This window comes from Schistocerca cancellata, chromosome 9 (assembly GCF_023864275.1).
Source record: "Schistocerca cancellata isolate TAMUIC-IGC-003103 chromosome 9, iqSchCanc2.1, whole genome shotgun sequence".
Taxonomy (NCBI): Eukaryota; Metazoa; Arthropoda; class Insecta; order Orthoptera; family Acrididae; genus Schistocerca; species Schistocerca cancellata.
In genome coordinates, this window is record NC_064634.1 from 320,645,836 (window position 1) to 320,656,959 (window position 11,124).

At 43.4% G+C, this 11,124-nt stretch overlaps 1 pseudogene; it reads right to left on the reverse strand.

The window, feature by feature from the left end:
- Positions 1-1,629: 1,629 nt before the first annotated feature.
- On the reverse strand, positions 1,630-1,746 carry LOC126102334 (5S ribosomal RNA; annotated as a pseudogene).
- Positions 1,747-11,124: the final 9,378 nt, after the last annotated feature.

Consider the following 11,124-nt stretch of genomic DNA (forward strand, 5'->3'; position numbering starts at 1 on the left):
TAGAGTTGTAGAACTACCGCAGGCCACAGTAGATATGGTTGTCTTTTTGGTAACATTGCTCAGTGAACGTCGTAATCGCGTTAACCGAACGCTAGGTGTGTTGCATACCACGTTGCCTCATGTCGATCCATTTGTCTGCACATGTTATTAGTGTCTTATTAGCTTCCTGTAGAACCGGAAGCGGTGAACCATGTAGAAAGTGAAGAAGGATATATAACGGCCCATGTAAGCCGTGGAACATTTTTGTTCTACATGGTTATCCTACTGTGTGTTATTTTAAAATATACAGTATTTACAGCAAAATTGAAACTGTCAATTTTTAATTCAGGTTTTTTTCGAAAACTGTTGATCTGTGATGTGAAACAGATCCCTCTGTTGCAGTAAAAATTTTAAAAAATATAGATGTATCACATAGCTCAAGAAAAGGCAATTTCCTAAGAAACGGTAAAACTTCTTAAAAAATCTCAGAATGTTTTTGTTACTCGTAAAAATTTCCGCGCTTATCAGTAATAGTAGGAGACTCTTGCCTTTGATCCTGCGAAGAACGTGCTGTCGAATACAAAATAACAAAAATAATTGTAGCTATTTTATATATGTGGATGTAAAGATTACTTGCGTCAATAGTAAGTGCGTTGGTTGTATCAAGAACGCCTCTGTATCTCGGAACTGCGTTGACAACCTACTGCTTATCAGTTACGGTATTGTCACATCACTGGACGTCACGATGTCTATCGCCCTCGCCCCTTTGTTAGTACCCTTCTATGAGAACTTCTGACGCTGTTTGCGTTAACACTACGTGGAATACAGATATAAGTTGCTAATAACATTTAGCGAAGAAACGCATATGGACCGAATGTACGAAAGTATCTGCACACTGTTATACACTGCTAGAGGGGAAATTGATTCTTAGTCATCCTATGCGGCAGTCGTAGCATTCTTCCAGGAAACGGAACTTCCCCCACCACGAGCACTGTTGGTTTTTTTATTATTGTTTGTGACTAGACAAAATAATTTCTCAGGGCTCTTATTTATATAGTTGAGTTTGTTAAATGAGTATTTACTTGCAATTGTTAAGAGATTTTTCATATAAAATGCGTTCCTATAAACAATAAGTGAGAAGTGTTTAATATGTAAGTGTGATGTTGTGAGTGACCTATGTAGTGATGATGGGAAAGGGATTGTATTGGTGAATGTGGCACCCTGTTGCTGTTTATCGTTTCGTTGAGAGCGTGTTGTAAAGCTTTGTAGCCGTGTTGCAGACACTTAGCGGTGAATTAATCAGAAAGTTACTGCCTTTGTCTCAGCATTAGTTGTGTTATCTGTAGACTGCATAAATCTCTTCCATTGATGGCACTTGTAGAGTGGTCTGCACTGAGTGGAGCCAGTTACACACATCTACAGTATATCTTGCATGGTGGTGTGAATAAAGCACTCCGTCTTCAGGCCACGAGTGGCCTACCGGGACCATCCGACCGCCGTGTCATCCTCAGTGGAGGATGCGAATAGGAGGGGCATGGGGTCAGCACACCGCTCTCCCGGTCGTTATGATGATATTCTTGACCGAAGCCGCTACTATTCGGTCAAGTAGCTCCTCAATTGGCATCACGAGGCTGAGTGCACCCCGAAAAACGACAACAGCGCATGGCACCTGGATGGTCACCCATCCAATTGCCGGCCACGCCCAACAGCGCTTAACTTCGGTGATCTCACGGGAACCGGTGTATCCACTGCGGCAAGGCCGTTGCCAGGGTGTAAATACGTCTGATAGAATGGGACTGATCATGTTGAAGTCTAGAATAGTAATCTGCTGTAATGCATTGTTTGACGTATGCTCAAACATCGAATGTTCCATAACACCTAGGGGGACTTCTGCTGTTGCCTCTGAGGTTCTTCAGATCTTTGGAGAGTTGGGGCCGGGGTGACGCAATTGATGCCCCCCATGGTGTGAAAAGTGTTCCAGCCTGTGATGGTCGAGACAACGAAACCGACATTGTCGAATACATATTGACGGTATGTTGCACTTGGGGTAGGCTCTTCACCTTGGCAATTTGACAGATGTAGATGCTGTGCTTTTCTACATAAAATCTCACTTAACAACTGCAAATAGGTACTTATTTAATATACTGTAAACAACTCAGTTATGGAGGGTGAAACCAAATTCCCTTTAGAAGCATTGAGGACAGGTTCCTTACACAAAAAGAAGAAAGAAATTTCTGTTAACCTTGGGCTCTAAAGTGTGTACTTTAAGAGCTAAGAGCACCTGTTCATCTTCGATAATGTGAGACGCATCTCTTCTGCTGCACGCTCTTGGTTTTCCATATTTTTGGAAGAGGTAGTATAGACCAAAACAAGAAAAAATATTCAGTAAACATGGGCTCTAAAATGCATACGCTAAAAGCTATGAGCACTTGCTCATTTTCGCTAGTGCGTAAAACATCGCTTCCGTACTGAACAATGCTCACAGCTCTTAATATATGAATTGAATTTTAGAGTCCATGTCTGTTGGACATTTTTTTCTTGGTTTTCTCCATACTACCTCCTTCTAAAATATGAAAAGCAAAGAGCTTGCAGTAGAAGAGATGTGTTTCACTGTATCAAAGACGAACAAGTGCTGATAGCTCTTAAGGTTTGTATTGTAGACATTCCACATTTGTTCTTGTTTTGTTGTAAGGAACCTATCTTCAAAGTCTGCAGAGTAAATTTAGTTACAATCCGTATAAATACGATCTTACTGAATTTATTTTGTCTACTCATGTAAGAGATCTGGGCAGGAAATGGCGGGGACTGAAACCGAAAATCGGGCAGTGCTCGTACTGGAGGAAATCATCTTTGCCGGAGGAACGCTTCAACCGTACCACAGCATAACCAAGAATCAGTTTTCCCTGTAACAAAATTGAACAGTTTGCAGAGAAAAATTTGGAAAGTTGTGGTAAGGTCTCATGGGACCAAACTGCTGAGGTCACAGGTCCCTAAGCTGACGCACTACTTAATCTAATTGAAACTAACTTACGCTAAGGACAACACACATATCCATGCCCGAGGGAGGACTCGAACCTCCGACGGGGGGAGCCGCGCGGACCGTGACAAGGCGCCCCAGACCACGCGGCTACCCGCGCGGCTGTGTGCAGAGATTTACGTAGGTTTTGTCCATAAGCATTTCTTGCCTTAGTGTTGTGAGTACCTCATACGTGCGTTCCATGTAGTGTTAACACGTTTTGTGGAACATATGCACTCCCGCGCTGTGTCGCTAGCGATTCATAAGGCGCGCTGCAAAGGGTCAGCATAACTCTGTGAAACACCCTGTAGTTGCTCGTTGTGACGTAGCGTGATAGGGATCATGTGGAATTGCCTGATCGCTCTTCAGTTTGCAGATTTATGAGGGCGGGAAGCGTTGACCAGAATCCAGCGACATACGAAGGGCATTCTATGAGTAAATCTATACTTTTTTTCAGCCAGTCTCGGTTGAAAAAATGCGAAATGTGTTGCGGGACATCATGGAATATTAATGCTTCATTTCTCCTTGTTTCATGAAGTTCCAATACGTGGCGGCGCTGTAAGCTGCCTTCAAAATAGCGTCTGTAACGGAAGTACGTTACAAGCTAAGAGCTGTTATTGTGTTTCTTTTGGCGGGAAACCAGAGCACTGCAGATATTCATAGGAGCTTGCATAATGTGAACAAAAGCACGGTGAGTCATTGGACGAGGCATCTGTCATCATCGCAACAAGATTGGAAAAAGCTGTCCGATTTCCTGCCTGCCGACCTGGCCACACATACCCTCAGGAAACTGAAGAAACGACAGCAGCATGTTCGGTGCCACAAAATGCATACGTTCTTTTCCTTCTCCATGACAATGCAAGGCCAGACACAAGTCTGCGCATACAAGAGGAGCTCTCAAAACTTCACTGGACTGTTCTTCCTTCAGCCCATATCTCGGACATTCCGATTTCCATCTGTTTAGCCGAATCCGCGGAAAGCAGTATGTGGATGGTACGGAAGTTCTTGATGTAGCAAGACCCTGGCTCCTATGTCTACCAGTAGAGTGGTACCATGCGGGTACGCAGGCCCTCCTACTAAGATGGCGTTAGGCCACCGCATTGAACGTAGATTATGTTGAACAGAAGGGTTTCGTAGCCAGAAGAGTGGGGAATAACACGGTGTATTGAAATCCTGAATAAAACCAACCTGCTTTCAGAAAATGACTGGGTTGCAAGTATTTATTGAATGTCCCTCCTACTTTTCCTCACGGTTCTTCTCTGCAGTACTCCCTCCCCCTCCCCCTCCCTGAGACATCGCTAAGAACACAATTTATATGTTAATACGACTCTAATGCACTTGTAAGTGGTAAACAAATTTAATAGTAATTCTTTACCTACTTTATTTAATAAACTTTAGTTTTATAGTGTTGTATATCATTAAAACACTATTATTAGTAATCTGTGGTTTTTCCATCCTCTGCAACGTGGAAACTATTACTCCTCGAGAAAAAAGTTAGTAGGACCTTTTTTGTAGGAAGTTAAATGTAGTTTAAGTTTGTACTGGGAAACATTTTCGTTAGAAGCCACAGTTTCCTAGTTATTCAAGAAGAGCATAAAAAATGTGACCTTTAAACTACCCACGCCTCCCCCTACCCCGTTAATCACACCCGACCAGTCAGTATGTTGTTCGTGGCACTCCGTCCTACAACTGTACTAAAATTTGCGACTACACGGATTTTCTTCCCCTAATTTTCGTTGACTGGAGTACTGAGCAGCGAAACAGTGGAACGTGTTGAACCGAGGGGAGCCGGCCGAGCGATCGCTAACCGGGCGTGGGGCAGATAGGGTCTCTAGCCTGGAGTTGCGGAAGGCCACAGGACCGGCCGTCGCCCCGACCCGCCGGAAGGAGAAGGGGGCGGGGGGGGGGGGGGTACGCGACGTACATCGATATGAGGCAAGCCGAGGCGAGAGCGAACGAGAGGAGAGAGACGGTTATTATTTCTGCGCCGTCGATGGCTGTCAGCGAACAGCGGCGCGCACTCTGCCAGATTAGCGGCACATCTGTAACACACACACACACACACACACACACACCGCACTCCTATAGGCGGCGCGTACTTTCGTTATTACGCGCCAGCGAGGGGAGCCGCTAGGGGGCAACAGACTTGCGCGGAAAATGCCCTAAGCTACGTTAACTGCACCTCGCATAAAGCGAAGGCTGCAATACCAGTTTGTGTGTCCTCCGAAACAGTTTCACGAGTACACTTGCTACCATACAAGCAAGAATGCCACATATACAGGCTGTCGACAAAGTCACGCCATCATAAAAAAATTTAAAAAAACCTTGAGTACAATTAGAGGGAGAGAGAGAGAATCGTAGTTTGTAGTAAAACGTTTAGCAGCTCTCGTCGTTTTCTTTCTATTATGTCAGAATTTCACTGTCTGCCCAACTGATCGATCGTACATCATCACCGTGATATTAAAACTCTGTTAAGTTGCAACTACGGTTCCGTAGTTTTTGTACTCTACATAAACGACATAGTTAATGGTGGAAATATCGGCAATATTGGTAGCATTGGTAGGGAAAGAAACACAAATAAATGTGTGAGAGAGAAAATGCGAACCGACGACTTCTCTTTGATTTTTGATCGTTTTGCGCATAATTAGAACGACACATCGTTCAGTGCTACTGTGTTGTATATTATATGTCCTTGCAAAATATAAATTGCATTTTATGAGTAATAAAAATTAGTTGATTGCGTAACTTCTCATTTATTGTTTATAGGAATGCATTTTATATGAAAAATCTCTTAACAATTGCAAATAAATACTCATTTAACAAACTCAACTATATAAGTAAGAGTCCACAGAAATTATTTTGTCTAGTCACAAACAATAATAAAAAAAACAACAGTGCTCGTGGTGGGGGAAGTTGCGTTTTCTGGAAGAATGCTACGACTGCCGTATAGGATGATTAAGAATCAATTTCCCCTCTAGCAGTATATAACAGCGTGCAGATACTTACGTACATTCGGTCCATATGCGTTTCTTCACTTAATGTTATTAGTAACTCATATCTGTATTCCATGTAGTGTTAATGCACACAGCATCAGAAGTTCTCAAAGAAAGGTACTAACAAAGGGGCAAGGGGGATAGACATCGTGAACATCCAGTGATGTGACAATAAGCAGTAACTGATAAGCAGTAGGTTGTCAATGCAGGTCCAAGATACAGAAACGTTCTTGATAAGATAAGGACTCCGTTGTCAGGTTCCCCATTTAGGTGACTTACATGCAAGGTCACCAATCCCCCCCCCCCCCCCTCCCAGGGAACACTGGGAATTGATCAAGGTCACCCTGGAAAACCCCCGCACACCTTAGGCAACTGTGCAAATTATATTAACGGTCATAAAGTAACTCGATACCAGTCATGTGATATAAAATTGTCAGGAAACCCCTCTCATCTCCGTATCTCTCTCAGCCAATGGCAATACAATCAAATGACAAAAAACACTATGCTCCAATAAGACTCGAACTCCTGCTCCTCCTCTTTATCACACATACTGTATAACTAGCTCAGCCGTGTAGCCCTAAACAGTTGAGGTCCATGCATCATGCAGAGAGTTTTAAGTTTGCTATAAACAATACTACATCATTACTTGGAACAGTCAGTCATTTAGCACATCACTGATTAGGCAAGTGATTCGTTAGCACTGAATGCCTTCTGTCCACAACATGTCATGTGACATCGAAAAGTCAGTGAAAGCATCTGCAGTTTGAAGTTTTCTTTGAAATCTTGTCATTCATATCATAGCACTTTAATTTGCCAAGTAGAATTTCGTGTAACACACAAAGTTCTGTGCCTAGAAACTGAACCAGCTGTTAATAGTGATCTTGAGCTCATTGTCATCTTCAAACTGCTTCCTGCCAAGCCCTTGTTTCAAGTTCGAGAAAATTAATAGCTGCTGAGTAGCAGGTTGAAACTGTACAGTTAGCAGTCAAAGAGTACACAGCAAAAATGTTTAGTCTTCCTATCCTCTGAACGGCCAGTGGTTATGGATTCTTGTTTTTGATAAACATGTCACTTGCACTTTTACAATAACTTAGCTTTTTCATGGCTGTTGCATAAATAGTGGTGTGTCTAACACAAGCAGATTGATCAGCCAGAGCAACAATCATCAGTTGATGATCAGATCACAGTTTCTGGCCCACCTGAGGCATGATTTTATTGATCTGGACGCTGGGCCTGCATCTCCTCTCTGCATCATGCACATTTGTATGGCCACTTTTAAAATCTCGACATTGTTGTCTATCAGTTCCTTCTACATTGGTATCTGCGAAGAGCATGGTAGAGTACTTAGCATATTACCACATGTTATATCTTCTTGTCGTTCTCCCAAGTATGGAGCGTGTAATGTAGAAAGGTGGAATTACTTCATTTGCTACAATTCCAGTCCTTTAGGTAGCTAATTTTTTTCTTTTATATATTAAACTGGTAGTAGACCTAATGTGTTTACTTAAAATGTTGAAATTCCTGTCCATTAAAATTAATAGTTCACTAGATTATGTGAGTGTTGTTAATTCCTGTATTATAGCTAGTTCAATGTTGGTTATAATCTGTCTTGATTGCAAAGCAGTTTATTCACATGACCAGTTTCGGTTCCTCTAGAACCATCTTCAGATCTGCAGTTTTGGTTACAGGAGTAACCCGTCCACACACAGCAACCTTCACATGCTGCTGTAACAGAATCTGCAGATCTGAAGATGGTTCTATAGGAACCAAAACCGGTCATGCGAATAAAAATTTTTGCAATCAAGATGGATTATAACTAACATTGTATAACCAGTGAGTGTGGTATCACGTCAGACACTATGTCTGTTTTTGCCATAGCTAGTTCTGCACAAAACATTTTCCTTTGAGAGAAACCTGCAATTGAAGTTGTTCCAGTATCAACTGATCATAATAATGATGTCAGCTAATAACTCTTTATTCACAAGAAGATCTATCTCAATGGATAGCCCTAATTTCCAACAGTACTTAATATTCCAACAGTACTTTATATTTTCTGAAAAGTAATTAATCAAAAAGTTATTACTAATTAAAACTCCAACCCACCTAATCTCCACACATTGTCCATAAGCCACAATATGATGTATTGTGGGTGGTACCACGTATCATTATAAGTCATTTCCTTTCCTGTACTATTCGCCAATGTAGCAAAGGAGAAATGACCAATGATATCCCTCCATAAAAGCCCCAATTTCTCTTATCTTGTTTTCCTGGTCCTTACGCATAATGTACATTGACAGCAGTAGAATCATTCTGCAGTTAGCTGCAAATATCTCTTCTCTAAACTTTCTCAACAGTGTTTCATGAAAAGAATGTCATCATCCCTCCAGAGATTCCCATTTAAGTTCACAAAGCATCTCTGTAACACTCACATGTTGCCCAAATCTTAATCCAACTTGGTGGGGGTTTCAAACACTTGAGCAGTACTCAAGAATGGGTTGCACAAGTGTTCTACAAGCAGTCCCCTTTGTAGGTGAGCTACATTTTCCTAAAACTCTCTCAATAAACCAAAGTTGACCAATCATCTTCCCTACTACTATTCTTATGTGCACATTCCATTTCATATCACTTTGCAACATTACACCTAGATATTTAATCAACATGACCATACCAAGTAGCACACACTAATACAGTAATGTAACCCAACATTACAGCATTATGGGCAAAGTTTACATGACATCACATCTGGAAAAGTATGCATTCAATAATTGGATTATACACTCCTGGAAATTGAAATAAGAACACCGTGAATTCATTGTCCCAGGAAGGGGAAACTTTATTGACACATTCCTGGGGTCAGATACATCACATGATCACACTGACAGAACCACAGGCACATAGACACAGGCAACAGAGCATGCACAATGTCAGCACTAGTATAGTGTATATCCACCTTTTGCAGCAATGCAGGCTGCTATTCGCCCATGGAGACGATTGTAGAGATGCTGGATGTAGTCCTGTGGAACGGCTTGCCATGCCATTTCCACCTGGCGCCTCAGTTGGACCAGCGTTCGTGCTGGACGTGCAGACCGCGTGAGACAACGCTTCATCCAGTCCCAAACACGCTCAAAGGGGGGCCGGTCCAGAGATCTTGCTGGCCAGGGTAGTTGACTTACACCTTCTAGAGCACGTTGGGTGGCACGGGATACATGCGGACGTGCATTGTCCTGTTGGAACAGCAAGTTCCCTTGCCGGTCTAGGAATGGTAGAACGATGGGTTCGATGACGGTTTGGATGTACCGTGCACTATTCAGTGTCCCCTCGACGATCACCAGTGGTGTACGGCCAGTGTAGGAGATCGCTCCCCACACCATGATGCCGGGTGTTGGCCCTGTGTGCCTCGGACGTATGCAGTCCTGATTGTGGTGCTCACCTGCACGGCGCCAAACACGCATACGACCATCATTGGCACCAAGGCAGAAGCGACTCTCATCGCTGAAGACAACACGTCTCCATTCGTCCCTCCATTCACGCCTGTCGCGACACCACTGGAGGCGGGCTGCACGATGTTGGGGCGTGAGTGGAAGACGCCCTAACGGTGTGCGGGACCGTAGGCCAGTTTCATGGAGACAGTTGCGAATGGTCCTCGCCGATACCCCAGGAGCAACAGTGTCCCTAATTTGCTGGGAAGTGGCGGTGCGGTCCCCTACGGCACTGCGTAGGATCCTACAGTCTTGGCGTGCATCCGTGCATCGCTGCGGTCCGGTCCCAGGTCGACGGGCACGTGCACCTTCCGCCGACCACTGGCGACAACATCGATGTACTGTGGAGACCTCATGCCCCACGTGTTGAGCAATTCGGCGGTACGTCCACCCGGCCTCCCGCATGCCCACTATACGCCCTCGCTCAAAGTCCGTCAACTGCACATACGGTTCACGTCCACGCTGTCGTGGCACGCTACCAGTGTTAAAGACTGCGATGGAGCTCCGTATGCCACGGCAAACTGGCTGACACTGACGGCGGCGGTGCACAAATGCTGCGCAGCTAGCGCCATTCGACGGCCAACACTGCGGTTCCTGGTGTGTCCGCTGTGCCGTGCGTGTGATCATTGCTTGTACAGCCCTCTCGCAGTGTCCGGGGCAAGTATGGTGGGTCTGACACACCGGTGTCAATGTGTTCTTTTTTCCATTTCCAGGAGTGTAGATGAAGGAAACCCACCATGGTCTAATAAGAAAATTTAAAAAATGCCGCAGAAGCATTGTTGCATTCTCAATTCAAAAAAGAAGATGACAGGCAAAAGTTAGTAGAAATTTGTACATCTGTAAAAAGATTGATGCACGAAGTGCACAACAACGTCCACCATTGTACCTTAGCAAAAGATTTTGCCAAGAAACTAAGAAAATTATGATCTTGTATAAAATTGCTAAGTGTATCAAAGGCTTCAATTGAGTCACTCACTGAATAGTGTTAAATTCACATTTCAGAAATCATTCATGCAGGACAACCATACAAACAAACCATTGTTTGGCCATTGCACAGACTACCATAAGGACAACATGATAGCAGGCATCCCTGGCATAGAGAAGCAACTGAAAGAGTTTAAAAAACTAAATCTGTAGGTCTTGGTGCAATCCCAATTCGATTTTACAGAGAGTACTCTGTGGCATCGGCCTGTTACTTAGCTTGCATTTATCGTGAATCTCTCACCCACCCAACTGACTGGAAAAAAAGTGCAGGTAACTTCTGTATATAAGAAGAATAAAAGAACAGACCCACAAAATTACATACCAATATCATTAACATTTGTTTGCTATAGAATTCTTGAACATATTCTCAGTGTGAATCTAATAAACTTCCTTGTGATGGAATAGCTTCTGTCTACAGACCATTATGGATTAAGAAAGTACCACTCATGCAAAACTCAGCTTGCCTTTTCTCACACAATATCTGGTGAACTATGGATGAAGGACAATAGGTTGATTCCATATTCCTACATTTCCAGAAATCATTTGACACAGTGCCCCACTGCAGACTGTTAATGAAATTACAAACCTACAGAATGGGTTTGAGGTCCCCACCAGGCTGGATTGAAGGAAGACATTGAAGCAGTTCAGATATTGGTTGCTACATTTGTTACTG